Source organism: Rissa tridactyla, chromosome W, assembly GCF_028500815.1.
Source record: "Rissa tridactyla isolate bRisTri1 chromosome W, bRisTri1.patW.cur.20221130, whole genome shotgun sequence".
NCBI classification, from domain to species: Eukaryota; Metazoa; Chordata; class Aves; order Charadriiformes; family Laridae; genus Rissa; species Rissa tridactyla.
The window spans coordinates 5,164,537-5,190,592 of NC_071496.1; the positions used below are offsets into that span (position 1 = coordinate 5,164,537).

At 44.6% G+C, this 26,056-nt stretch overlaps 1 long non-coding RNA gene across 1 annotated transcript; it reads left to right on the forward strand.

Annotated features, from left to right (window-relative positions):
• Window positions 1–1,774: 1,774 nt before the first annotated feature.
• LOC128902042 (uncharacterized) lies at window positions 1,775–17,866 on the forward strand. The gene is made up of 3 exons (XR_008463603.1): window positions 1,775–1,918; window positions 16,414–16,510; window positions 16,966–17,866. It is a non-coding gene; the product is annotated as an uncharacterized LOC128902042 (long non-coding RNA).
• Window positions 17,867–26,056: the final 8,190 nt, after the last annotated feature.

Consider the following 26,056-nt stretch of genomic DNA (forward strand, 5'->3'; position numbering starts at 1 on the left):
AACACTTGCAAGGAAATAAATAATGCAGGCCTGATGTTCAAAGAACTGAAAAGGCTCTGTTATGGTTTGAGAAAACCCATAACAATTTATTGTCGTTTAGACAATTGTTCTATCACCCAATGACTCCTCCCTACCCGGAAAGGGGAATCGGGGAAAGCAAGGAAACACAAAGGTTGAAATATAAATAGATTTAAAGGATAAGACTAAATAATTAACATTAATAATACTAAAGAACCAATATTGATCCCGATACTAATATAAGATATACAAGAATTATACTCAGCCAATTATATCAGCAGGAAGCTGTGCACTCCCAGCAGTGGACAGGAAATGTCAGACATTGCGAGCGCTATGGCTTCGGGAGAAAGGGAAGGCCTCAGGGGTCCGGCACCAGGGCAAGGAGTTCTCTGGACTGCGGCCATCAAGGGGGAGAGAGCACTTTGCAGCAAACTTTCTAATTTATATTGAATGTGATGTTCATGGTATGAAATAATCCTGCTGGCCAGCCTGGGTCAAATGCCCAGGCCTCACTCCTCCTCATCGCTGCACCTGGCAAGGCTTGAAAACACTGAGACCTTGAATCCCACATAGCCTAGCTGGCTATGAAGTAAATATTTTCATGAATTCAGACACTAGAGTCTTCCAAAAGTGGAGTTTTCCCCAGCATTAGAAGAGAAATTAGTCCTGTGTCACTCAACCCAGGACAGGCTCACAGGCACCTGAAAAGTGTGGGAGGACTGCCTTGTGAAGACAAGGCCTCCAACCTACTCGCTGGTGGGGTGGTGTGAGAAGCAGAAAAGACCTTGACTCTGTGTAAGCATTGCTCAGCAATAACTAAAACATCCCTGTATTATCAACACTGTTTCCAGCACAAATACAAAACATAGCCCCATACTAGCTACTATCAAGAAAATTAAATCTATCCCAGCCAAAACCATTACAGCATATTTAATATCTAAAGATAAATAGAGACCTGATCAAACATAGCACGAGTCTGTTGCTGCAACCTCGTGTTGTTGTGTCACACCCTCATGTTGTCAGATCCACTGGAGATTGTGCACTCCTTGGGACAGGGAATATGTCATTTTATTCTGTGCTGCATGGAATCTAGCAAACTTTGGTACCATATGATGGTAATTAATAGTATCAACCGAAGAACTCAGCTACTGCAGACAGCTACCACCTCCACCCATTTGACTGCGCCTGCTGCAAAGCACCTCTCACTAGGCCAGGGCTGATGGGCATTTGGAGCAGCACGGGGCTCCCAGTGGCACAGGGCAGAGGAGGCTGGACGAGGGCGAGGGGAGGACAGTGGCTTGTTGCATGTAGCCACAGCCAGGCTCTTGCCCAGCAGAACAGAACTGCCCCTTGAGGAGCAGACCCACTGTGTCAGGCTAGCGGGGAACGGCAGGCTGCCATCACCTTGCCACATGGCATGACCCTGCTCAGGACCCAGCAGGCCACTCACATCCCAGGTATAGAGGAGCGGAGGAGGCTGTTTTGTTCTGGGCACTTTGCACCAATGTAACATATTACATCAGTTGGGAGGGAGGGAAGAAAAAAAGAGGAGAAAAATCTCCAAAGAGGAACTAGGAAGAAGCACATGTTCCTCTCGCCATCGTTCCCCGGCCTAACCTCACCTCCTACAGATGAGGAGGTGCCCGGGCCTGTGGCAAGCCCGCGTCCAGGGCGCGGGGCAGGCGATGGTGGGTACCGCCCCTCGGCTGCTGTCAGTCAGCGGGCGGGACGGGGCAGGCGCGGTGGCGGCGCGGGTTGGCGGCTGCGCCGGGGGGTATGGCGCTGCAGAGCACGGTTCGGGGAAGTCAAGCCCAGGTGTGTGGTGGGACGGATTCCCGGCGGAGAGCAGGGCGACGTGGCGGGAGCTGCCCGGCGGTGGGAGGGAGGCGCTGCCGCCGAGGTAAAGCGGGTGTTGCCGCGGCTGTCTCGCTTGGCGTTGCCCCACGGGAGGCCGCCGGGGTAGGGCGGTGCTGGGGGCGAGGCCTGGTGGCTGCGGGGTTACCCGGAAGCCCTGGCGGCAGCGGGTGGGGTGTCTGTAGGAAGCGCTCAGGTGGCTGTTACCAGGGGGAACGAGTGGCGGGGTGGTGCGATGCCGTGCCATGGTTGGCTTTCCCCAGGTTTTCGCTGAGGGCGGGCCCGGCGGCTCTGCGCTTGTCCCCGAACCGGGAAGTGCAGTCTCTGTGCAGCCCTGCCGCGGCGGTGGAGGGGCTGCTCCCCCCGAGTGGGGTCGGGGCGCGGGGATCAAGCATCGGCACTTGGAGAGCGGCTGCTCTGCGGCGGGGACTGCCGCCCGGATGCTTGTCGGTGCAGGACTCCTGGAGGGGTTAACTTACTGGCCTCTTACTAGGATGGAAGCTCAGTTTGTACTGCCTTCCTAGGTTTTTTTGATAGTTATTATTTTTTAAATGATTTTTCTGAAGCGCTTTGGTGTTCCCCTGGCTTCTTGTGTAGCTTTGCAGCCTTTGTCTTCAAAATGTTTCAGAATGGGATGCGCTTTATAGCGTCCACAGTGAAGTTAATGTACTTTTTCTATGTGTGTGTATTTGAGCTTGTTAGGTGGTAGAATCTCCACAGGCTCAAAATCACTCTTTCAAAGACTGGAAGTGGTATAAAGGGATTGGTATGTATGTATCTCCTAATACTTCGGTATATATCTTGGACCTGAGTTTCTTGCAGAAAATATTGTTCTGTTGTGGTACTTACCATGATTATCTAGATCTCAGAGCTCAGAGGGTCGTGATTAGGGGCACAGAGTCTAGTTGGAGGTCAGTGAGGAGTGGTGTTCCCCAGGGGTCAGTACTGGATCCAGTCCTCTTCAATGTATTCATCAATGACCTGGATGAAGGGATAGAGTGCACCCTCAGCAAGTTTGCTGATGACACAAAGCTGGGAGGGGTGGCTGACACACCAGAAGGCTGTGCCGCCATACAGAGAAACCTGGACAGGCTGGAGAGTTGGATAAAGAAGAACCTTATGAAATTCAACAAGGGCAAGTGTAGGGTGCTGCACCTGGGGAGGAATAACCCCATGCACCAGTACAGGTTGGGGGCTGACCTGCTGGAGAGCAGCTCGGTGGAAAGAGACCTGGGAGTCCTGGTGGACAACAGGATGACCATGAGCCAGCAATGTGCCCTTGAGGCCAAGAAGGCCAATGGCATCCTGGGCTGCATCAAGAAGAGTGTGGCCAGCAGGTGGAGGGAGGTCATCCTCCCCCTCTACTCTGCCCTGGTGAGGCCGCATCTGGAGTACCGTGTCCAGTTCTGGGCTCCCCAGTTCAAGAAGGACAGGGAACTGCTGGAGAGGGTGCAGCAGAGAGCTACCAAGATGATTAGGGGACTGGAACACCTCTCTTATGAAGAAAGGCTGAGGGATTTGGGTCTCTTCAGTCTGGAAAAAAGACGGCTGAGGGGGGATCTTATCAATGCTTATAAATACTTAAAGGGTGGGTGTCAGGAGGATGGGGCCAGGCTCTTTTCAGTGGTGCCCAGGGACAGGACAAGGGGTAACGGGCACAAACTTGAGCATAGGAAGTTCCACCTAAACATGAGGAGGAACTTTTTTACTTTGAGGGTGGCAGAGCACTGGCACAGGCTGCCCAGAGAGGTGGTGGAGTCCCCGACTCTGGAGACATTCAAAACCCGCCTGGACGCGTTCCTGTGCAACCTGCTCTAGGTGACCCTGCTCTGGCAGGGGGGTTGGACTAGATGATCTCCAGATGTCCCTTCCAACCCTATGATTCTATGATTTGGAGAGTGGCATCATCACACTTCAGGGATAACTGTGATTTGAGTTAAATTTTGTAGACACCTAGTGGGGAGAAGAGTCAGTCTCCAAGCAAAATTCCTCGGTTACACTTCAATTCCTGTTATTTCAGTTCCTCCTGAAGTACATTAGTCTGATCTATTGATGAAGCTCATAATTGCAGTGGAAGGAAAGTTCATGTTAGGCACTGTTTCCCCTAGGGATTTTTGGAATAAGTATTAGAGAAATGGCAGTATGAGGAGATATGGTTATTAAATATACTAATTTAAAAGTGAAGAAAATCTTAGCTATCTTGTATAGGGATGCCAGATTGGTAACACATGTGCACCTCTCTGGGCCAGCAGTAATGTGGATTCACAGGGCAGAAGAAGTTTTTCTTCTCAGTCACCAAAGGAACGCTAGCTAGCGCAGGAGGAAATGCTTCAGTACCAGTGGAGTGGGAGCCAGACATCGCTTTTAACAGTGGGAATGGAGGGGACGATTTCGCGTCCCCTTCCTTTGCTACTTAAATTTACAAGAATATCTTGTGACTTTCTGTTGAATTTTACATTTTAACTGTTACAACTTACAACTGTTGAAATGACCAACGTAAACTATTCTTCCGGAAGACCAGAATTCTGCCTGAATTCAAGAATCTTTCATTGGGCTCAAGCTCTTAAACAGTAAATAAAAACCAAATGAATATTTGATTCTCTTATAATACTTCTTCCTCCTTTTCCATTCCACCTGCCAAATGAAAATCCAGTAATACATCATCTCAAATATAACAATGTTTCTTGCCTAAAGTGTTTGGTTTGTGTTTTTCCCTCTACTTAAGATGGTCTCTGAGCCATTTATTTTAAGAGTAATCAGCTTAAATCAGTTTGACTCAAAATGTCTGAGCGTAGAGACCATCTAACTCCACTTGGAGTAAAGGGACTATGTTTATACAGGATCTTAACGTAGCAGAAAGTAATAGAACTGTGAAAGTGGGCTATTTGGTAACACTGCAGTGTCTCCAGACTGGTGTGGAGAACCGGTGTCTGTCCCTGTTACTTACCCATCAATGTGCATTAGGGCTGACTGCAAGGCTCTTGGGGATGGAGGAAGACTCGGACTCCAAACTTGGCAGGTAATGAGAATAGATGTGTGAGCTGACACAGGAGCAACCACAAAACCATGGATGAAATGCAAAGAGTAAATTTAATTGCAGTACCTTGAAAACCATGGTATCGACTAAACAGCACCCAGGCAGAGGCACGTAAGTGGGAATGCAGGCACCACAGAACTTGGTCCTTGCTAGAGAGTGAATCCGAACTTGCTATTCTTGTCTGTATATCAGGGTGTAGTTTGCCACTGTGCTTTGATCTTTCTGACAGCAGGGCAGGAATCTCAAGCCTCTGAGTCTATCACAGGCCTGTGTTATCTAACATGTTATTGTATTTGATGCATTAAGTCCTGGAGAATGTTGAATGACGTCCTCTACACTGGCTGATTAATCAGTTATATTGAAGCAACACATGCCTTCAAAATCTAAGCAGTGTTTATGATGTTAGAGGAGGAAATAGTCCATCCTTAATCTATTTTGTAATGTTTATTAGCGTACAGCCGTTACCTACTCAGAAAAAATAACAATGAGAGACATTAATATCAAAATAACTTAGCATAGTATAATTCTGTAATACAGCTACTGGGGTTGGCACGCCAATGAAACACGTTGTCAAAAGATCTGCAGCTGTTAATTTCCCTTAATACAAAAGGCAGATGAGTTAGTTACAGTAGAGGCTAACAGAATCTAAGTATTTACACGTTGATCTTGCAGAAGTGTATCCAGGGCATGTGCTTGTAGTACAAGACTACAAAGTACAATGAGCCAGCCTGTGATAGGGGAGGAAAACAGGAGTGTCATCTCCTTTCAGTAATACATGCGCCATTGCTCCAGCTCCTTCAGCTGATATTACTCCGGGTTTGATAACCTGATGTGGAGTAATTGCCCACACAGCTTGGAGAGCTATGGCTTGTGCTTTTTCAGATTGAACTTCAATTCGATGTTGGGTTTGCAACACCAATAACACTGTTCCAATGCTACCTCCTCTAGATAAGGCACAGGTATTTGTCGAAGATACCTGAAATACAAAAACTCGAGAATCTGATATCAACAAAGGATGTAAAGTAAGAGGAGAAGTTTGGGTACTGAACCATATGACATTCTCAGGGGTAATTATATGAATCTTCACGTCTAGACTAATAGGTTGCGGTCCTGCCGTGCAATCTGTCAGTATAAACAATTCAGTCTCCCCTGTAGTTAATATTTTGTGAGAGATACCATCTGGAAGGATTTCCAATGTGTGGCTGCCTGAGCTACCCCTGCATGGGCCCTAACGGAATCATCATCAGCCCACCCCTGAATAGGTATGGGTGTATGTACAGTCATGCTATCTTGACCTGTGATTCTTTCAGTTTCTTGTAGTGCCCAAACTACAGCTAAAATTAGGCTTTTTTCCATCAGGGTATAATGTATAGCGGAGCACTGTAATGCCTTGGACCAAAGTTCTACAGGTTCTTTTTGATTTTTTTTGGCCCAGTCATCTGCCACAATCCCCATGAGTCTATATCGTCTGGAATTGTTACTTCTAATTCAAAAGGATATACTCGCTTAGGAGTGTATAATTGCGCATGCTCAATCAAAGCATTTTTGCAGGCATCAAAGGCTTCTTGCTGCTGCTTGGTCCCCTGTCAGACAACTTTCCTCCTAGTTAATTTCTGCAGAAGGCACATTAATATCACCAAAAGTGGGATAAAACTTCTCCAATACCCTAAAAATCCCAAAAAGATCTGTAACTGTTTGACTGTGATTGGTAAAAGAAATCGCTGGACTGTTTGCTGTACCTGATTTGGTATTTCTCTAATCTGTCCATGCCAAACTATTCCCCAAAATTGTACAGTAGCACTAGGGCCCTGTATTTTCTTTGGATTAATTGCCCGGCCTCGGTCCTGCAAACGCGCTTTCAGCACTTCGGCAGCTGCTTCACTTTCTTGTTGTGACTCTGCCATAATCAATAGATCATCAATATAATGGTAAACAGTAAGGGTACCCGACCATACTGCTAAATCAGCTGCTATCATTAGGTGGCAAATGGAGGAACTGTGTTTGTATCCCTGAGGCAATACTTGTAAAGTATATTGCTTTTGTTGCTGGGTCACGTCTCTCATTGAGGTGGCAGGCAGGGCGGAGGGGGGGCGCAGAGTTGGTGGTGGGGCTGGGGGCGGTCGGCTTTTTTGCATAAATGCTAACTTTTGCCACTGGGGAAACATTTCTGATGTTGTGATCCTGTTGTCCCAAATCTGGGTTCTCTACCTGGTGTGCAAGCCAATAACACAGAGCAGAGGTATTTCCAGGTTTATTCCATTAATGCACAGAAATGGGGTGCTCGTCCCAAGGGAGCACACCTTAGTTTCAAAAACTTCCCTTTTTATGCACTGATTATTACATATTCTAACAATTAATACATATTCATTGTTATTCTCTTTAATGATTGGTCAAGGTTTCTTCGCTTCCTATGTAAATTAGTGTGCAGGCTCTGTTTTCTTTTTCCATTGTTCTCTTTTGAGTAGGTGGTATCATTTGGGTAGATGGTCAATAAGTCGGTGGTTACGATCTCCCCCTGCTGAAATTACCTTTTACCTACTTCTCCTCTAATCTTGGCAGTTCCAGGTGGTTTTCTTGGTTTGCTGACCAGGCCTACAGTTCATCATTCTCTTGAGAGGAATATCCTGCTTATCAGCAAAGCTACATTGTCTAGTAGTTAGTTCCTTAATTTAATCTTAGATAAATCATGTCTAGTTACTATTTCTCCATAAATGATCAAATAGAGTTGGGGCCTTATAGAAGACTTTTAGCAGCAGTGGTAGGTTCCCTTGGTTGCTTCAATTACGTGTTACACTTCATTTTTCTAGTTAATATCAATTTTACTACAACAATCCCATCTGTTTCTGATCATGGGTTACTGGCTTGTACCAGATCATTTCATGTTTGTTTCCTCATTGTCATGTCCCACTCAGAAAGCGGGGGGGTAAGTGACTCAGATTTATAAATTCCCAGCGACTCAGACTAAGGTGAGACAAATCTCAAGGTCCGTATACAAACATTTATTAGGTTAGTAACTAGGTCTTAACTAGGTCCACGATAATCGGTTAGGTATATAGCAAATTATGGCAAGCGGTAAGGTATGCATTGCGTTAATTAGCAACAGGTATGCAACAAATTATGGCAAGCGGTACTTAATAATAGACATACAATGAATTATGGCAAGCGGTACAGTATGCCTTGCATTACACCTGTCTCAAAGGGGGAAAAGAATCTTGGCGCAGGAGTTGACGGGGCTCATTGAAAGTGCTTTAAACTAGATTTGAAGGGGGAAGGGGATGAAATCAGGCTCTCTAGAGACAAGCCTGGGGGTGGCGTGCCAATGTTTGTGGGATGGTATGCTAGTGAGGTCCTTTGGTCTGCTGTCTCAGTGAAGGTAGGGGATGGAGATCCATGCGGCAGCAAAGATGCAAGGGTTGTTGATGGGTTAGAAACTACGGCCATGCCTGGGAATGGTCCGGTAGGAATTAGGGCTTCTCCCAACAAAAAGGTGGCAGGACCAATAGCCCAACTGAAGTGCCTCTACACTAACGCACACAGCATGGGCAACAAACAGGAGGAGCTGGAAGCCATTGTGCAGGAGAAAAACTATGATGTAGCTGACATCACAGAAACGTGGTGGGATGACTTGCATAACTGGAGTGCTGCAATGGATGGCTATAAACACTTCAGAAGGGATAGGCAAGGAAGGAGAGGCAGTGGAGTGGCCCTGTATGTTAGGGAGTGTTATGAATGTCTAGAACTTAATGATGGTGACAATAGGGTTGAGTGTTTATGGGTAAGAATCAGGGGGAAGGCCAACAAGGCACTCTCATCTGGGACTTGTTGGAGTAGGTGCAGAGGAGGGCCATGAAGATGCTCAGAGGCCTGGAACACCTCTCCTATGAACACAAGCTGAAAGAGTTTGGGGTGTTCCACCTGAAAGAGAAAAGGCTCGGGGGAGACCTTATAGCAGCCTTCCAATATCTGAAGGGGGCCTACAGGAAAGCTGCGGAGGGACTTTTTACAAGGGCATGTAGGGATAGGATGAGAGGTAATGGCTTCAAACTGGAAGAGGGGAGATTTAGATTAGATACCAGGAAGAAATTTTTCACTATGAGGGTGGTGAGACACTGTGTCCTGGTTTGAGGTAAAACAGAACCAAGTTTCTGTTCAGTAACTTTATTGATGTATAATATGATTACTTGGATAACAGTTTCACCAGCATATCTCGGGCATCACATAATGGATTCTATTACTTAATTACACTTTTGATTTTATCTGAGGAAAGTTTACTTTGTCTTTTAATGCTTATGCCAAATTGACACCATGAGAGCTAGGGGATGAGAACCTTTTGGACTGTTTAAAAAATGAATGTCACTTTATTAAAATCATGTCGGTTTTCCTGAATGTGTTGCAGGGGTGATTTTTTTATTTAAAAACAGTGCAGGAGTGGGTATTGTGTGACATATGCTGCTGCTACTTAAATCCTACGAGATACTCCACTGCCAGCACAGGCCACTCCAGCCTCAACAACGAGCGCTGTCATAGAACAGAATCATAGAATCGCCTAGGTTGGAAGGGACCTTTCAGATCACTTAGTCCAACCATCAACCTAACACTGCCAAAACCACCACTAAACCATGTCCCTAAGTACCATGTCTACCCGTCTTTTTAAATACCTCCAGGGATGGTGACTCAACCATTTCCCTGGGCAGCCTGTTCCAATGCTTGACAACCCTTTCAGTGTAAAAAATTTTCCTAATATCACTACTTCAGCTGCTTTGACAATGAGTACCGCTGCTACTCAAGTTCCATCAGAACCAGTACAAGTTGCCCTGGTGACCAGGAAGCAGAAAAGGAGATCAGATCTTTCCCCTGCCCCTTACAACAAAGACCAGCTCAAGCCAGAGAGCGTGGGAGAGAGTTCTTCTGATGAAGATCCAGGAGAGGGTCCTTTTAATGCAGATAAAGGAAAGGGTCCTGCTAAAGCAGAGCCAGGAGAGGGTCCTTCTCAAGCAGCGTCAACGCAGGAGGGGGACTCGGATGCAAAGATAATCATTAAATCCTTCTCTATGAATGACTTGCAAAATATGAGGAAGGACTTTAGGTGTCGTGAAGGGGAGATGCTTATCTCCTGGTTGCTCCGATGCTGGGACAATGGAGCTGATACCATAGACTTAGAAGGCAGAGAAGCTAGGCAGTTGGGAAACCTGGCCAAAGATGGAGGGATTGATAAAGCGACTAGGGAAAAAGAGAAACACTCTCAGTCTCTGGAGGCGACTGGTGTCAGCCGTAAAGGGCAGGTATCCCTTTAAGGATGATATTGAATGCCATCCAAGCAAATGGACCAGCATGGAAAGAGGTATCAAGTACCTGAGGGAACTGTCTGTGTGAGAGGTGATTTATGGTGACTGGCAAATGAATGTAGAACCTGGTGAAATGCCATGCAAACAACCTATGCTGCAGAAGTTTGTGCAGAGTGCACCATCAAATTATTCCCACACATTGTCAACAATGGTCTGGGGAGGATCTGATGCCGATACACCAACTGTAAATGAAGTGGCTAACAGGGTCCGACAGTATGAAGACAGTCTCTCTCGTCTCCTCACTGTGGCAGCTGTGGAAAAAATGGCTGAGAAAACCAAGAAAATGCCTATGAAAAATGAGAAACGGTTTGATAAACTATCCGGGATGGAGGAAGAATCCCACTCTTCCCCTGCACGGACCCATGTTGAAGCCGTTAGGAAAAGATGCTCTCCTATGAGACCGGCTCAAGAGAAACAGAACCCGCTCCAAGATATCCTGTGGTTTTGCCTCTGCGACTATGGAGAGGTCAGAAAGCATCTGTCATTTGTTTCAGGGGCCAGTTCGGCCCAAACCACAACACACTGGAACAGGTTACCCAGAGAAGTTGTGGATGCCCCATCCCTGGAGGTATTCAAGACTGAACTGGATGGAGCTTTGAGCAACCCGGTCTAATGGGAGGCATCCTGGCCCATTGCAGGGGTCTGTAACTAGATGATCTCTTAGGGTCTCTTCCAACCTAAAACATTCTATGATTCTATATCATGGTGGGCGTCTGTTATAGACTCTGCCCAACCAGGATGAAGAGACAGATAACATATTCTATAAGCATCTAGAAAAAGTCTCACAATCGCTAGCCCTTTTCCTTGCGGGGGACTTCAACTTACCAGGTGTCTGCTGGAAATACAATACATCAGAGAGGAAACAATCGAGGAGATTCCTGGAGTGTGTCAAGGATAACTTCCTGACACAACTGATGAGGGAGCCAACTAGGGAAGGCACCCCTGATGGACCTGTTCTTTGTGAACAGAGAAGGACTTGTGGGTGGTGTGATGGTTGGAGGCTGTCTTGGGCACAGCGATCATAAAACAATAGATTTTTTGATTCTTGGAGAAGCAAGGAGGGTGGATAGTAGAACTGCTACCTTGGACTTCCGGAGGGCATACTTTGGCCTGTTTAATAGACTGGTTGACAGAGTCCCTTGAGATGCAGTCCTGAAGGGCAAAGGAGTCCAGGAACCCTGGTCATTCTTCAAGAAGGCTGTCTTAAAGGTGCAGGAGCAGGCCATCCCCATGTGACAAAAAAATGAGCCATCGGGGAAAAAGACCAGCCAGGCTGAACAGAGCGCTATGGCTGCAACTCAGGGATAAAAGGAGAGTTTATGGCTTTTGGAAGAAAAGGCAGGCCACTCAGGAAGACTACAAAGATGTTGTAAGGCTATGTAGGGAGAAAATCAGAAAGGCCAAAGCCCAACTAGAACTTAACCTGGCTTCGGATGTTAAGGACAATACAAAAATGTTTCTATAAATACATTAGTAATAAAAGGGAGAACTAAGGATCGTCTCCATCCTTTATTAGATGTGTGGGGAAACGTAGTGACCAAGTATGAGGAAAAGGGTGAGGTACTTAATGCCTTCTTTGCCTCAGTCTTTAGTAGTAGGACCAGTTGTTCCCTGAGTACCCAGACCCCTGAGCTAGTAGATAGGGGCGGGGAGCAGAATGAAGCCCCCATAATCCAAAGGGAGATTGTTAGGTCCTGGTCCAACTACATCAGGCCTGGGAGAGGTTCGCAATGATTCCAAGTGTGAGATTAAGACGCAAACGAGGTCAGATGCTGCTCACTGCGGATTTATAGGTTTATTGTTATTCCTCAGCAAAAGCCACTAAGACAAGCGATAGAGTAAAGGCAGAAAAGAGAAGCAGTATTACAGAGCGTAGCAAGAGTATAGTCACCACCACAGGCCCGACGACGTCTCAGCGGTCCTCCGGAAGTTCAGCAGCATCCCATTGATCCGTGGTTGATGGTGGTGGGGGTCTTGGTCCCAATTCCCAAATTGTGGTGGGTCGCCATGCCAGTTATAGTCTAGGTAGCCCAGGTCGGTCCATAGCTTGACCAGTCAGTGTGATGGTGGCCTTTGCCCAGCTAATTGTCATTTTAAACAGTTGCTGTATAAGCTTTTCCCGCCCCCTTGCTGCTTGGGCAGCACTTGGCACAGTCATTGTGCTTCAGCAATTTTGGAGTTAACAACAGAGGCTCAGGTGGGCCCCGGGCTGGGCAGGGTCTGGCCACTCTGATAGCCAGAGGCCTACACCCTTTCCAGCTGGGGGGAGCAACACACCCTCCTCAGCTGATGGCAATCTTGGGTGGTGACTGGCAAGCAAGAGGATGGTCTGCAGAAGGTGCTAAATAGATACAAGCAAGCTTCTTATCAGTCTGCAGGCCTGCCATCAATTTGCAGAAGCTTAAGCAATCTTTGAGACAATTATTTCAAAGCTCCAGTCTTTCACAGAGATGGTGAGGGACCTGCTCCAACACCTAGACATACACAAGTCTATGGGGCCGGATGGGATCCACCAAAGGGTACTGAGGGAGCTGGTGGAAGTGCTCACCAAGCCACTCTCCATCATTTATAACCAGTCCTGGATAACTGGGGAGATCCCAGTTGACTGGAGGTTAGCAAATGTGATGCCCATCTATAAGAAGGGCCGGAAGGATGATCTGGGGAACTACAGGCCTGTCAGTCTGACCTCGGTGCCTGGGAAGGTCATGGAACAGATCATCCTGAGTGCCATTATGTGGCACATGAAGGACAACCAGGTGATCAGGCCCAGTCAGCATGGGTTCGTGAAAGGCAGGTGCTGCTTGACAAACCTGATCTCCTTCTATGACTAGGTGATCCACGTAGTGGACGAAGGAAAGGCTGTGGATGTTGTCTACCTAGACTTTAGTAAAGCTTTTGACATTGTTTATCATAGCATTCTCCTGGAGAAACTGGCTGCCCATGGCTTGGACAGGCATACTCTTCGCTGGGTAAAAAAAATGTCTGGATGGGCAGGCCCAGAGAGTGGTGGTGAATGGAGTTAAATCCAGTTGGTGGCCGGTCACAAGTGGTGTTCCCCAGGGCTCAATATTGAGGCCCATTCTCTTTAATATCTTTGTCAATGATCTGGATGAGGGGATCGAATGCACCCTCAGCAAGTTTGCAGATGACACCAAGTCTGGCAGGAGTGTTGATCAGCTTGAGGGTAGGAAGGCTCTACAGAGGGACCTGGACAGGCTGGATCGATGGTCTGAGGCCAACTGTATGAGGTTTAATAAGGCCAAGTGCCGGGTCCTGCATTTGGGTTACAACAACCCAATGCAGCGCTATAGGCTTGGGGAAGAGTGGCTGGAAAGCTGACTGGCAGAAAAGGACCTGGGGGTGTTGGCTGACTGCCACCTGAATATGAGCCAGCAGTGTGCCCAGGTGGCCAAGAAGGCCAACAGCATCCTTGGCCTGTATCAGGAATAGTGCGGTGAGTAGGACTAGGGAAATGATCGTCCTGCTGTACTCAGCATTGGTGAGGCCCCACCTCAAGTACTGTGTCCAGTTTTGGACACAGACATTGAGGTGAAAGACATTGAGGTGCTGGAGTGTGTCCAGAGAAGGGCAACGGAGCTGGTGAGGGGTCTAGAGCCAAGTCTTATGAGGAGCAGCTGAGAGAACTGGGCTTGTTTAGCCTGGAGAAGAGGAGGCTGAGGGAAGACCTTATCTCTCTCTGCAACTACTTGAGAGGAGGTTGTAGAGAGGTGGGGCTTGGTCTCTTCTCCAAGTAACAGGTGATAGAACAAGAGGAGATGGCTTCAAATTGAGCCAGGGGAGGTTTAGGATGGATATTAGGAAAAAATTCTTCACTGAAAGGGTTGTCAAGCATTGGAACAGGCTGCCCAGGGAAGTGGTTGAGGCACCATCCCTGGAGGTATTTAAAAGACGTGTAGACATGGTATTTAGGGACATGGTTTAGTGGTAGTTTTGGCAGTGTTAGGTTGATGGTTGGACTAAGTGATCTGAAAGGTCCCTTCCAACTTAGATGATTCTATGATCAAAAAACCCATAGTCTTGCCACTGACACCAGGCTCGGAGCCAGGTATTGATCTTTTGGTTCTTCCTGTTTCTTCCCTCATCATTCCCTGTCACTGGAGGGATAGGGGAGAACACTACTTGTGCTCCTGATCCCTTAACCAGTTGTCCCAAGGCCCGGAAGTCTCTCTTGATCACCCTTGGGCTTCTTGTTGCCACTGAATTGCTGTCTACCTGAAAAATCAGTAATGGATAATAATCCAAGGGCCATACCAGGGAAGGAAACTTTCTTTTTATATCTTTAACCCGGGCCCCAGGGAGGCATCAGACTTCACGGAGAAGTGGGTCTAGTCTGCATATTGGGCCTTCTGCTCCCTTCAGGAGGGTTTCACCTACAACAATGACCCGTCTTTTTTTCTTTACTGAAGAGGTTTTGATGCGGGGTGTAGTTTGACTTAACCTCGGCGACACCTCCACGTAATCAAATCATCGTCCTTGTCATTGTTTGGTTCTGCATGCAGAGCCTCGTACCTATTTTGCAAGGGTACCTTGGAAGGTGGGGGAGTTGCTGGGAAGGTGCACCTGCTGCACCAGTCAGGAACTTGTTGCCATTTTGTTACTGCAAGATTTCCAGTTCTGTATTGTCAGACCAGATGTAAGAGACACAAGTATTCATTTTAAATATCTGGCCATAAAGTTGCTATGATACTTTTGATGATAAAAGTTCAGAGTAGGTCAAGTCAGTTAAATTATACAGTGTTTAGAAGACTCTCTTGGTTGACTGCCAAAATGCCTGTAGGCAGTAGGAGTGAAATTAGTATTTATAGCAGAGCACTTGTTGAACCTTTCTTAAAAAGAAAATAAATATTTTGGAATATTTAATGTAGTCGAAGTGGTATTTTTCTTGCAGGTTTTGCTGTGTATAGTTGGTTTTGATTGGAAACATTTAGATTAGCTCCAACATTTAGATCTAAGGTGTGTAAGTGCATTTTGTTCTCTTGCTATGTGAAATTTAATCGATACTTGTGATTCAGATTTTTGTTCCCCCCCCCCCCCCCCCCCTTGTCTGTGCACTTTCTTCTGGTAGAAGAGGCAAAATAAAATATCAGTGAAACTCTCTTTGTGTTAATTGCAAAGTCTGTGATGTTTTGCTGGGAGCTGGATGTCTAATCCATGTAGATAGATTTGAGAGTTATTAAAATAAATACTTGTGTGTAGGCTTTTTTTAAAATTAGAAGTCTAATTCAGGCTCAGATAATTCTTTCCTACAGAAAAACTGATTGCAATGGATGATAAGGAAGTTCTTGAAGAACTTGCAAGATTTTCTTCTGTGTTCTGTTAGGGAATTATATTTAGAGCTGATGGACTGAAGAGGAGCCACGTACAAATTAGGGATCAGGGCCATCCACTGGAAAAGGAAGCCCATATATGCATTCTTATAAATGCTTTTTAGCTTTTCAGTTAGTCACATTCCAAGGACTTGATGACTGAGACATTAGAGAAAATGATGTGGAAAAGAGCTGTCAAAGGTTTCTTGTTCCAGCCCTGTCTACTGGTGTCTTTTCACAATGTAAAAGGGAGTGTTGCTCAAAAAATTCAGCTTTCTGTGGCACTAAGTATGCAGTCAATATTTTACCTCCTGGTATTACATAGCTCCCTCAGGTCTTTTATTCAGCTGTTGTTTAGGAGTTTCAATGCAACTCTGAGTAGTTAGCACTTTCTGGTTTCCAGTGTAGCATTTCAAATTATGACTGTGCTTGTCTTTTTAAGTAGATGACAATGAGTAACAGCTGAAATAATATTTAGAAAACTTTCACTGTTCTATATGTCTTTAAGCTACTGTTTTCTAAATTGATTTTTTTAATCATATTTTTTCCTTTTTACTTTATGGTCAGGCAACCTTGAGTCAAATTTTTAGGCCTGTAGTCTCTTGCCTTTAGCGTAATTTAATCATATAACCTGATGTTTTTCTCCTACTAGTGCCGCTTAGGTGGTCTGGATATGCTTGTTTCAGTTACTGATTGTTTTTCTAATATTATACCATAAACACATTAATAAACATCTGGAAGATGGGGGAGCGGGGAAGCCCCTCTTTTAAAGAAAACAGAAATATGGTACCTGTCAAGTAAAAGCATTTTGGACTTTTTGGTTCTCCTGCAGATTATGAAAAGACTCCTCCCTCCAATATGTTTTGGGCTGGAGATTGTTGCCCATCCTCACCCTCTGCATAAACAACAGGTGATTGAATACTCCAATGGTGAGTGTCAGCACTAATTACAGTGAGCTCCTCCTCTGTCCTGACAGACCTCTTGAGGGGAAGGGTTGCGGCTGTGTGTCTTCAGGGAGATAGCATGTAAAATCTTGCTGCCAGGTTAGGTACTGCACAACAGGGATACCTTGAGGGCTTAGCCCTGTCACTTCAGTAGCCATAAGCCACAGAGAAGGAAGTAGGGAATGTATAGCAGCATGCCTCATACTGTAGGGATGCAAATTCAGTTCAAGTAATTAGACATGTACCTTTTATAAAAACACAAGCATTAGCTGACAGATTTTTTTTTTTTGTGAGGTTGCTTTTTTTAATTGTTATTTAGGGCCCTTTCGTGGGACACATGACCTCTGCCAGGGTTGCAGAAAGCTTAAGTCATAAGTGAAATCCCAAGTTCACAAGCATCAAGAGAATTTGAAACTACTTCATCAGTTTTCTCTTTCCAGGAAGAGCATGTATGCAGAGTTCTGTGGCAGAATATTTAAGGTATGTGGGCAATCTATGGCAAGTACCTCTGAAGAAGGTATGACCAGCTATAAGAATCAGCTGAACTTGAGTATGGAGATTCAGAAGTGCCAGCAAGCTCAGAAAAGGAACTAATTGGAAGAATATTGCTAGATGTAGAAGCAGCGGAACACATTCTTCTGCAACAATCATTGACTCGGAATAAATACATCAGTAAAAAACATCAGCAGTGAAATGACAGATCCTGGTGTTTTTTGATTCTCTGGTGGATTTTATTACTTAGACGTTGCTATTGACATTTTTATTATCCCATTTAATATAGCTTGAATTTATCTGTACATAAAAATATAACTGGACGATTGCATTTTGATACTGTTTAATAACACTTTTGAACATTAAAGTGTTTGCCAAGATGAGTGCTGAAGGATATCAATACAGAGCTTTATATGACTACGAAAAAGAGCGAGAAGACGACATTGACTTGCACTTAGGAGATACATTAACTGTGAATAAAGGTACCTTACTAGCACTCGGATTCAGTGACGGGGAAGAAGCAAAGCCTGCGGAAATTGGTTGGTTAAATGGTTTTAATGAAACCACAGGGGAGAGGGGGTATTTCCCAGGAACTTATGTAGAGTACATTGGAAGAAAAAAAAATATCTCCCCCAACTCCAATGCCTCATCCTCTTCGACCCCTTCCTGTAGCACCAAGTCCTGCAAAAGTTGAATCAGAGAGAGAGCAACAGGGTTAGTACTGTTCTCAGAAGACTTGTGTGTGTCCCACATTTTTCAGGTATTTTTGTTTCATAGACTTGCGTGACCATACGTTTATGTTTATAATACATGCTGGTCAGCTTTTTTAGTGCATGTCTCATTTCAGTCACTTAAGAATTGTTTCTACTTCATAATATTTAGCTAATATACTTTGTGATTTCATGTGCTTTGTCTCAGTTACTGGTCTCTGTGATGCCTTACTGTGAGGTACATCTCACAGGTTGGAAAGTATGCTTATAATTCCCAACGGTCAAGACTTAAATGGAGAATGAGCAGGGTAGCATTTATTTTAGGTTTCTAAGAAGCTGATGGAAGTGTTTCCCTCTGTGGTTCATCAAACTCACTGTTGAGAAACTTGGTGAATCCGACAATACAGATTCCAAATAAGCAGTATGTTCCTATCATAAATATCTGGCTAACAGCAAAAAAAGATATACTTTGTTATGGAGGTTTGCATGTGGCATTAAAAGTAAGAGCAGGCATTTAAAAATGAACAATGGAATGATAATAGAGAAATTCAGATTTAACTTTATTTTGGGGTAGGGCATGCGGTAGAAAAAAATAGCACTTATATAAACAAAGGAAGATATTTATTGCTTTCTACCCTACATTTGCAACAGTATGTTGGACAGAACTCAGATTTTGATCAGAACTCTTCTGTTAATAGAAGAAAGAGTCTTAAGAATTGGAAAAGCTTTAGGTTATAAACACCGCCCTCATCTCCCCCCCCAAAAAAAAGCAAAAACAAACCTTCCTCAAAGTGATTTGTCTGCTTTACCTACTAACGTTCAGATATTTGGGTTTTACATATCAACAAGCCAAGTCCATCTTAGGATAGATTTTGCATTGGTCTTTCATTTCTCAAATCTAGAATGGCTTATACTGCTTCAACATCTAATACTTCTTAAATTCTCAGTATTTCTAGCCGTAGGAAATACAAGTTGTAGTATGTGATCCTGATTCTCAAAGTGATACCGTAGTCCTAGATAGTATCATCACCCTCTGCCTCCATAGAAATGTTTGCAGCATCACTTGTGAAGTTGTGGTATCCGTTTATCAGTTTCCATCCCACTTTGCCTAAGAGTTTATATTCTGCTGTGCTGATAATCAAAGAAGTTAAGAATGAAAATGTAGAAAATTGTATGTGGCAACCAAGTGGAAACCTGGCAGAAGCATTTCTAGGTTGGTGGGGGCTTAATAAAGAGTAGACCTGACCTGTTTTACATAGTGATATCTTTAAGCACTCAAAAATTACTTGCAAGTATGTAATATCTAGGTATATATTGTTGTTAGAATGAAGGTGGAGGCAGATGGGGGGTGTAGTGGCATTTTAGGTTATACTGTTCCTATTTCTTAAGTCCTCAAACTCTTCAGCCTCTAGTCATTCAAGTCTCAGTGTTTGTCATTAGATTAATTCTGAAAACAGGGTATTTGCTTTTGAAAGGAAACACTACTCTTTGATAATTCCTTGATTTGGATATTAATGCGTGCTGATCAGGTAACGTTGGCTTTTTTCTTAGCCTACCTGCAGAGATGGTTGTCTCCATCATATGTAACTGCGGAATAAACGTGGCTCTGGGTAGGCACATCAACACTGGTAGGTCATTTTTAAGAGGCAGAGGGTAGAAAGAAAATCTGATTCTTCATTTATGCATGCTGTGGTGAGGTGGGGTCTCATGAGAGAGGAGGAGAGGGGCAAAATCACCTCCCTCGACCTGCTGGCCACGGTTCTTTTGATGCAGCCCAGGATATGGTTGGCTTTCTGGGCTGCAAGTGCACATTGACGGCTCCTGTTGAACTTCTCATCCACCAGCACCCCCAAGTCCTTCTCCTCAGGGCTGCTCTCAAGCCATTTTCTGCCCAACCTGTATTTGTGCATGGGATTGCTGTGACCCACATGCGGGACCTTGCACTTGGCCTGGTTGAACTTCATGATGTTTGCATGTGCCCACCTCAAGCCTGTCCAGGTCCCTCTGGATGGCATGCCTTCCCTCCAGTGTGTCAACTGCACCACACAGTTTGGTTTCATCGGCAAACTTGCTGAGGGTGCACTCAATCCCACTGTCCATGTCACTGACAAAGATGTTATGATTTGAAGAACCCACAACAATTTATTGTTGTTTAGACAATTATTCTATCACCCGATGACGCCTCCCCACCCGGGAAGGGGAATTGGGGAAAAACAAGGAAACACGAGTGTTGAAATATAAATAGATTTAATAGGATAAGACTGAATAATTAACATAAATAATACTGAAGAACCAATATTGATCCTGATACTAATATAGAATATATGAGGACTATACTCAGCCAATTATATCAGTAGGAAGCTGTGCACTCCTAGCAGTGGACAGCAAATGTTGGACACTGCGAGCACTATGGCTTTGGGAGGAAGGGAAGGTTTCAGGGGTGAAGCACCAGGGCAAGAAGTTCTCAGGATCACATCCATCATAGAGAAGAAAAAACTCTTTGTCAGACTTTCTAATTTACATTGAATGTGATGTTCGTGGTATGAAATAATTCTATTGGCCAGGTGGGGTCAAGTGCCCAGGTCTCGCTCCTTGTTGTCCCCACACCTGGCTAGCTTGAAAATACTGAGACCTTGAAATGTGCATACCGTAGCCAGCTATAAAGTAAATATTTTCACAAATTCAGACACTAGAGTCTAAAAATGCAGTTTTCCCTAGAGAGAGAGAGTAAAGTAAAATTACTGAAAGAGAAATTAATCCTGTGTCACTCAAACCAGGACTTTGTTAAACAGCACTGGTCCCTGTACTGACTCCTGAGGAACGCCACTCATCACTGCTTGCCACTTCGATAGTGAGCCATTGACCGCAACTTTTTGAGTGCAGCCATCCAGCCAATTCCTTATCCTCTGAGTGGTCCATCCATCAAATCCACGTCTCTCCAATTTAGACAGGGATGTCGCGTGGGACAGTGTCAAATGCTTTGCACGAGTCCAGGTAGATGATGTCAGTTGCTCTCCCCTTATCTACCAATGCTGTAACCCCATCATAGAAGGTCACCAAATTTGTCAGGCATGATTTGCCTTTGGTGAAGCCATGTTGGCTGTCATGGATCACCTCCTTATTTTCCATGTGCCTTAGCAGAGTTTTCAGGAGGATCTGCTCCATGATCTTGCCAGGCACAGAGGTGAGACTGACTGGTCTGTAGTTCCCTGGGTCTTCCTTTTTTCCCTTTTTGAAAATGGGGGTTATGTTTCCCCTTTTCCAGTCAGTGGGAACTTCACCAGACTGTTACAACTTCTCAAATATAATAGAAAGCGGCTTAGCAACTTCATCTGCCAATTTCATCAGGTCCCATGGACTTGTGTACCTTGAGATTCCTTAGATGGTCTCATATTTGATCTTCACCTACAGTGGGTGGTTCTTCATTCTCACAGCCCCTGCCTTTGTCTTCTGCAACTTGGGTGGTGTGGTTAGAGCCCTTGCCAGTGAAGACTGAGGCGAAAAAGTCATTCAGCACCTCAGCCTTCTCCATATCCTGGTTGACCAGGTTTCCTGTTTCCTTCCGGAGAGGGCCCAGATTTTCCCTAGTGTTCTTTTTGTTACCAACATACCTATAGAAGCTTTTCTTGTTGCCCTTGATGTCCCTGGCCAGATTTAATTCTATCTGGGCTTTAGCTTTCCTAACCTGATCCCTGGCTGCTTGGACATTTTTTCTGTATTCCTCCCAGGCTACCCGTCCTTGCCTCCACCCTCTGTAGGCTTCCTTTTTCTGTTTGAGCTTGTCCAGGAGCTCCTTGTTCATCCATGCAGGCCTCCTGACATTTTGGCCTGACTTCCTCTTAGTTGGGATGCATCGTTCCTGAGCTTGGAGGAGGTGATCCTTGAATATTAACCAGCTTTTTTTTCCCCAGGTTACTTCACCAAGCAAGGGTGACTGGCTGCCCCTGGAGGGGTCAAGGCCCTTGCAACAGTGGAGAACCAGCACAGGGTCATCTTTATGCCCTCCACTAGACATCTAAAGTTTACGTGAAGCTGTAAAGACTTGATATGAATTTTCTGTGTGTGTCTTGAAATGCTTTCTTTTTTAAATTGGAGCTATGTAGGGCTGGTTCCTCTCACTTAGCCCTGTCTCGCCCAACTCCTTTTGAAAATGAAAAGTGTCCCAAGTCCAGCTGAGTTTTGTGAACTTTGATTCAGCTCATGCAGCTGCATGCTTTTAGAGTTGGTTCATACAGTATTGTTTTTCTACCTGGTTTGTGAAGGCTGGCCTTAAGAAGACTTTGGAGCATAAAGCTTTGAGTGATTGACAGAAATACTTTCTGATTTAACTTGGAATGTGAAATTCCCATTTTGAAATGAAGGTCAGATTACAGAAGGCAGACCAGAACTTTACGTGAATAATCTGAATGTTTTGGAGCTTCCTGCAACTTCCTGTTTAACTTAAAAGGATTGTGTATGTTGGTACTTTGTACCATTTCAGCTGGTTTAGAGCCTAAAAATCCAAAGATCTTCCTTCTCATAATGAAACTATAACTTAGACCTCTTAAAAAACCCCACAAACAAACAAAAAACAAAACCCCCAACACCCCCTCCCCCCCAAACAAACAAAATACCCTAAAACAAAATTTTCTTTACACGTCTCTTAGAACGGATACAGATCAGCAAATTAGACAAAGATAATGACACAGAACATTTGGAAATTCTTTTCTTTCAAAGACCAGATTATGCAATGTCTGACAAAGACCCAAACTGATGGAGAGCAGAAAACCGTTTGTGCATGCTTGAACTGAATATGCTGTAGGATTTATTACTTTAATTTTGCTATAAAGCCAGTAGAGAGATTGTGTTTCTGAAAATTATTTACATTTGTAAAGTAGGGGACGTAAGAGTGAATGGAATGCAGCGAGCCTGGAGCCTCAGTTGGGCAGAAAACATTCATCATCTATTGTGGAGCATGGATTCACGGACTCTGGCAGGGTACAGACCAAAGACCTTTATTGCAACAATCTGACAGGCTTTATAGCTATACACGCTCTCCACGCACAAGTTGTGTCCTGCTGATAGGTTGAAGGTCGACTGCCACGCGCTTTTCTACTTCTTCCGATTGGTTTCTGCTGTCTGTTCACGAGGAGCAGCAACTTCATTCTCACGTCCTCTTTCTTGCTGATTCTTACTTGTTTTCCTGTTCTCTCAAGCCCTCTCTCAAGGACGCAGCTTTATCTCATCAAGGTCGAACAGACCTATGCTGCTCTCTATTCCCACAATTCCCCCTTTTTGTTTTTCTACTACAAAAGCTTGATTAATCATTCTTTGCATTATTTTCTGTAGGCAGCCTAAGATACAGGGCACAATAAGCATTAAGGCACACACAAAGAATAGCAACAACAATCCAGTTTTTACAATTGATGATAGCCATCCAGAAATACCCCAACTGCGCAGCAGGTTGTTTAGCCAGTCCCATTCATTGTCAATCTGTAGCTGATTAAACCCTTTTTTCAATTGCTGGATACTTTTATGGATAGACTCAGAGTGGTCAGAAAGATTCATACAACACATACCTTCAAAATCTTCACACCCGTGGCCTTGCGCTAAAGGCAAAAAATCAATGACAGCTCTATTTTGAAGTGTAGCATGCCGAATAGAGTCTACATCTGCTAATAACCCACTTAATGCTAACGACGTGGCATTGGTCTGTTTAGCCAGCCAACACCCTATTTTATTCAGCATAATTAATGCTGCTGCTGTTCCTAGTGAAGGGAGAATACTTAGCCCTATTCTTTGTCCGAGATTCGGGAATGTTATATGGTCGTCACAGGATGGAGTGAAGGTATGAACTGTTCTCTTGGCTCTGTGGTTACTGTGTGCTCTGCTCACTGGGTCTTTGGCCGCACGCAGGCCTCTGCTCGTAGATCTGCCACATCTCCCCCTTTTTTGTTTAACACCAGACCATTTATTAACAAGGTCGCCATGACTTGTGCTTCTACTCGTCGTGACGCTCTTAGCAGGTTATATACTAAACACAATTAAAAACAGAATCAAAAAGAACCCTGCTAAGGCAATAAATACCCAGATTCCTAAATTTAGCCCAGAAAGCCAATTTCTTTGGATTTACCCACGAGAAATCCTTTTGTAATGTTTCAAATACATCGTGGTTCATTAAGTCTTGAATCTTTAGTATTTGAGCTTTTAGCTGATCATGTAAAGGACGAATATTTTGTTGCAATGATACGTCAAAAGCACCTTGGAGATGGTGTTTAACCATTTCCCAGCCATGTAGCGACGCATTCCAGGGGAGAGATGTAACACAAAGTCTTTGAGAGTTGTACTCCCAATCACAATACAGAGAAAGACGTGTTTTTAATGCATTTTGCCAATCCCCCATCCATATTACTGCCGTTTTATACCTTACTCGCGTTACATTTACACAATAAGATTGATTACATTCTTGTATACTTGCATTTTGAGCCGAAGCAAACATATGGATAAGTACAAATCATTACAGAATTTTCTTGCTCACAACTTCTATTTGTTGTAGTATTATCTGTGGTTAGCATGCACCCCGACTTAAGGTGCTTATAATACACCTTCGGTTGTTCAGGCCATTCAACAGTTCTTACGAAATGTCGATCTACTGCTGTGGATGACAAAGAAGACATGCTTAGAAAATTTAAAACATGAGAGCGTATGTGGACAATAAAATAAGGAAACTGTCTTTTTCATAAAAGCAACATTAATTGCAGTAAGAGATTAAATAACAATTGGTTCTCTACTTGTTTTATAAATGCTCCTTCAAGTCTTTGAACAATACCAGTAACATATTGAGAGTCTGCCACTACATTTAACAGTTCCTGTTGAAATAAGTCAAAAGCCTTTACTGTGTCCCTGAACCATCTAAAAACACTGTACAGGTGCCATCAAGAGGCTTTGGTGCTAGCAGGATGCGCGGCTGTAAAGGAATTTGTGAAAGTGACTGTAATGGTCTCTGCCAGGGGAAAGAATAATTTATTTGCCCAATATAATGTACTAAGGCAATTTGTAGGTTAAGACTTTGTGATAACCAAGGGTCAAGGTCATCCTTTTTGATGGGGATATGTATGTGGCTTGGATCCATTCCAGAAAGCTGGTGACAGCACAAACGACCCTGGAAAAACTATCATGGTAACATTTCAATCATCATAGTTACTGCTTTTGAAAAGGTATGTGGCAAAAATACCCACTCTAATGCAGTCAGGCTCTTTGCGAGTGCATCATCCCACTGTCCTGTCAGGGCGTAAGGTTGAAATTCTTGTAGGAAGGTGTTCAGTGCGTCTTGCAGCAGTAGTAGACTATATGTTATCTTGCAACATGCTGTAATGCCTTCAGAGCTGTTGGGGTTAATGAACATAGAACTTATGGGGGGGCGGGGGGGCGGGGGCAGACACAGTGCTTCAGGGTGTCCCCTGTATCTTCAAAGTGCGCTCATGTCTCTCTCCCCCTCTCTGACCCGAGACAGCCCCCCTATATCCTGCACTGGATTGAGTGGAGAAGTACAGGCTAGAGTTGCTGCATGCATGGCCAGTGCACGCAGCAAGTCCCACCAGACTCTCCTGCACTGGATTGAGTAGAAAAGTACAGGCTAGAGTCGCTGCACGCGTGGCCAGTGCATGCAGCAAGTCCCACCAGACTCTCCTGCACTGGACTGAGTGGAGAAGTACAGGCTAGAGTCGCTGCACGCGTGGCCAGTGCATGCAGCAAGTCCCACCAGACTCTCCTGCACTGGATTGAGTAGAAAAGTACAGGCTAGAGTCGCTGCACGCGTGGCCAGCGTATGCAGCGAGTCTCACCAAACTCATGATCCAGCTTTGCTAACAGCGGCTGTCTGATACGTGACTACATTGTTGTAATCCCTTCTTGTTATCTTCTTCTGTGAAGGTCGGGTTCTCATGGATACACACATAGTTTTTAGAGCAACATATTCTACAACTCGTACAAGGGTACGATGCAAAGCAGCATTTACAACTGATTGTATAATGCTTATTAAACACAGCAAACAGCATACTCAACATAACAGACAAATTCCTTCCACACAGGCAATGAGTATAATTTGCTTCAACCAACCCCACCCCCAAGTCCATCCAGCAAAGAGATTTCACCCAGTGGCCTCCACAAGTTGCTGGTTCGGTTGGTGCAGTTCCTGCAACTGGGCATGGATGGATGTGGAGTGGTCACTTAGATTCATACAATACAGTCCTTTAAAATCTTGACAACCATGTCTGTGAGCTGAAAGCAAAAAATCAGTAGCAGTTCTGTTTTGCAACATCGCATATCGAATACTATCTACATCTAGCAA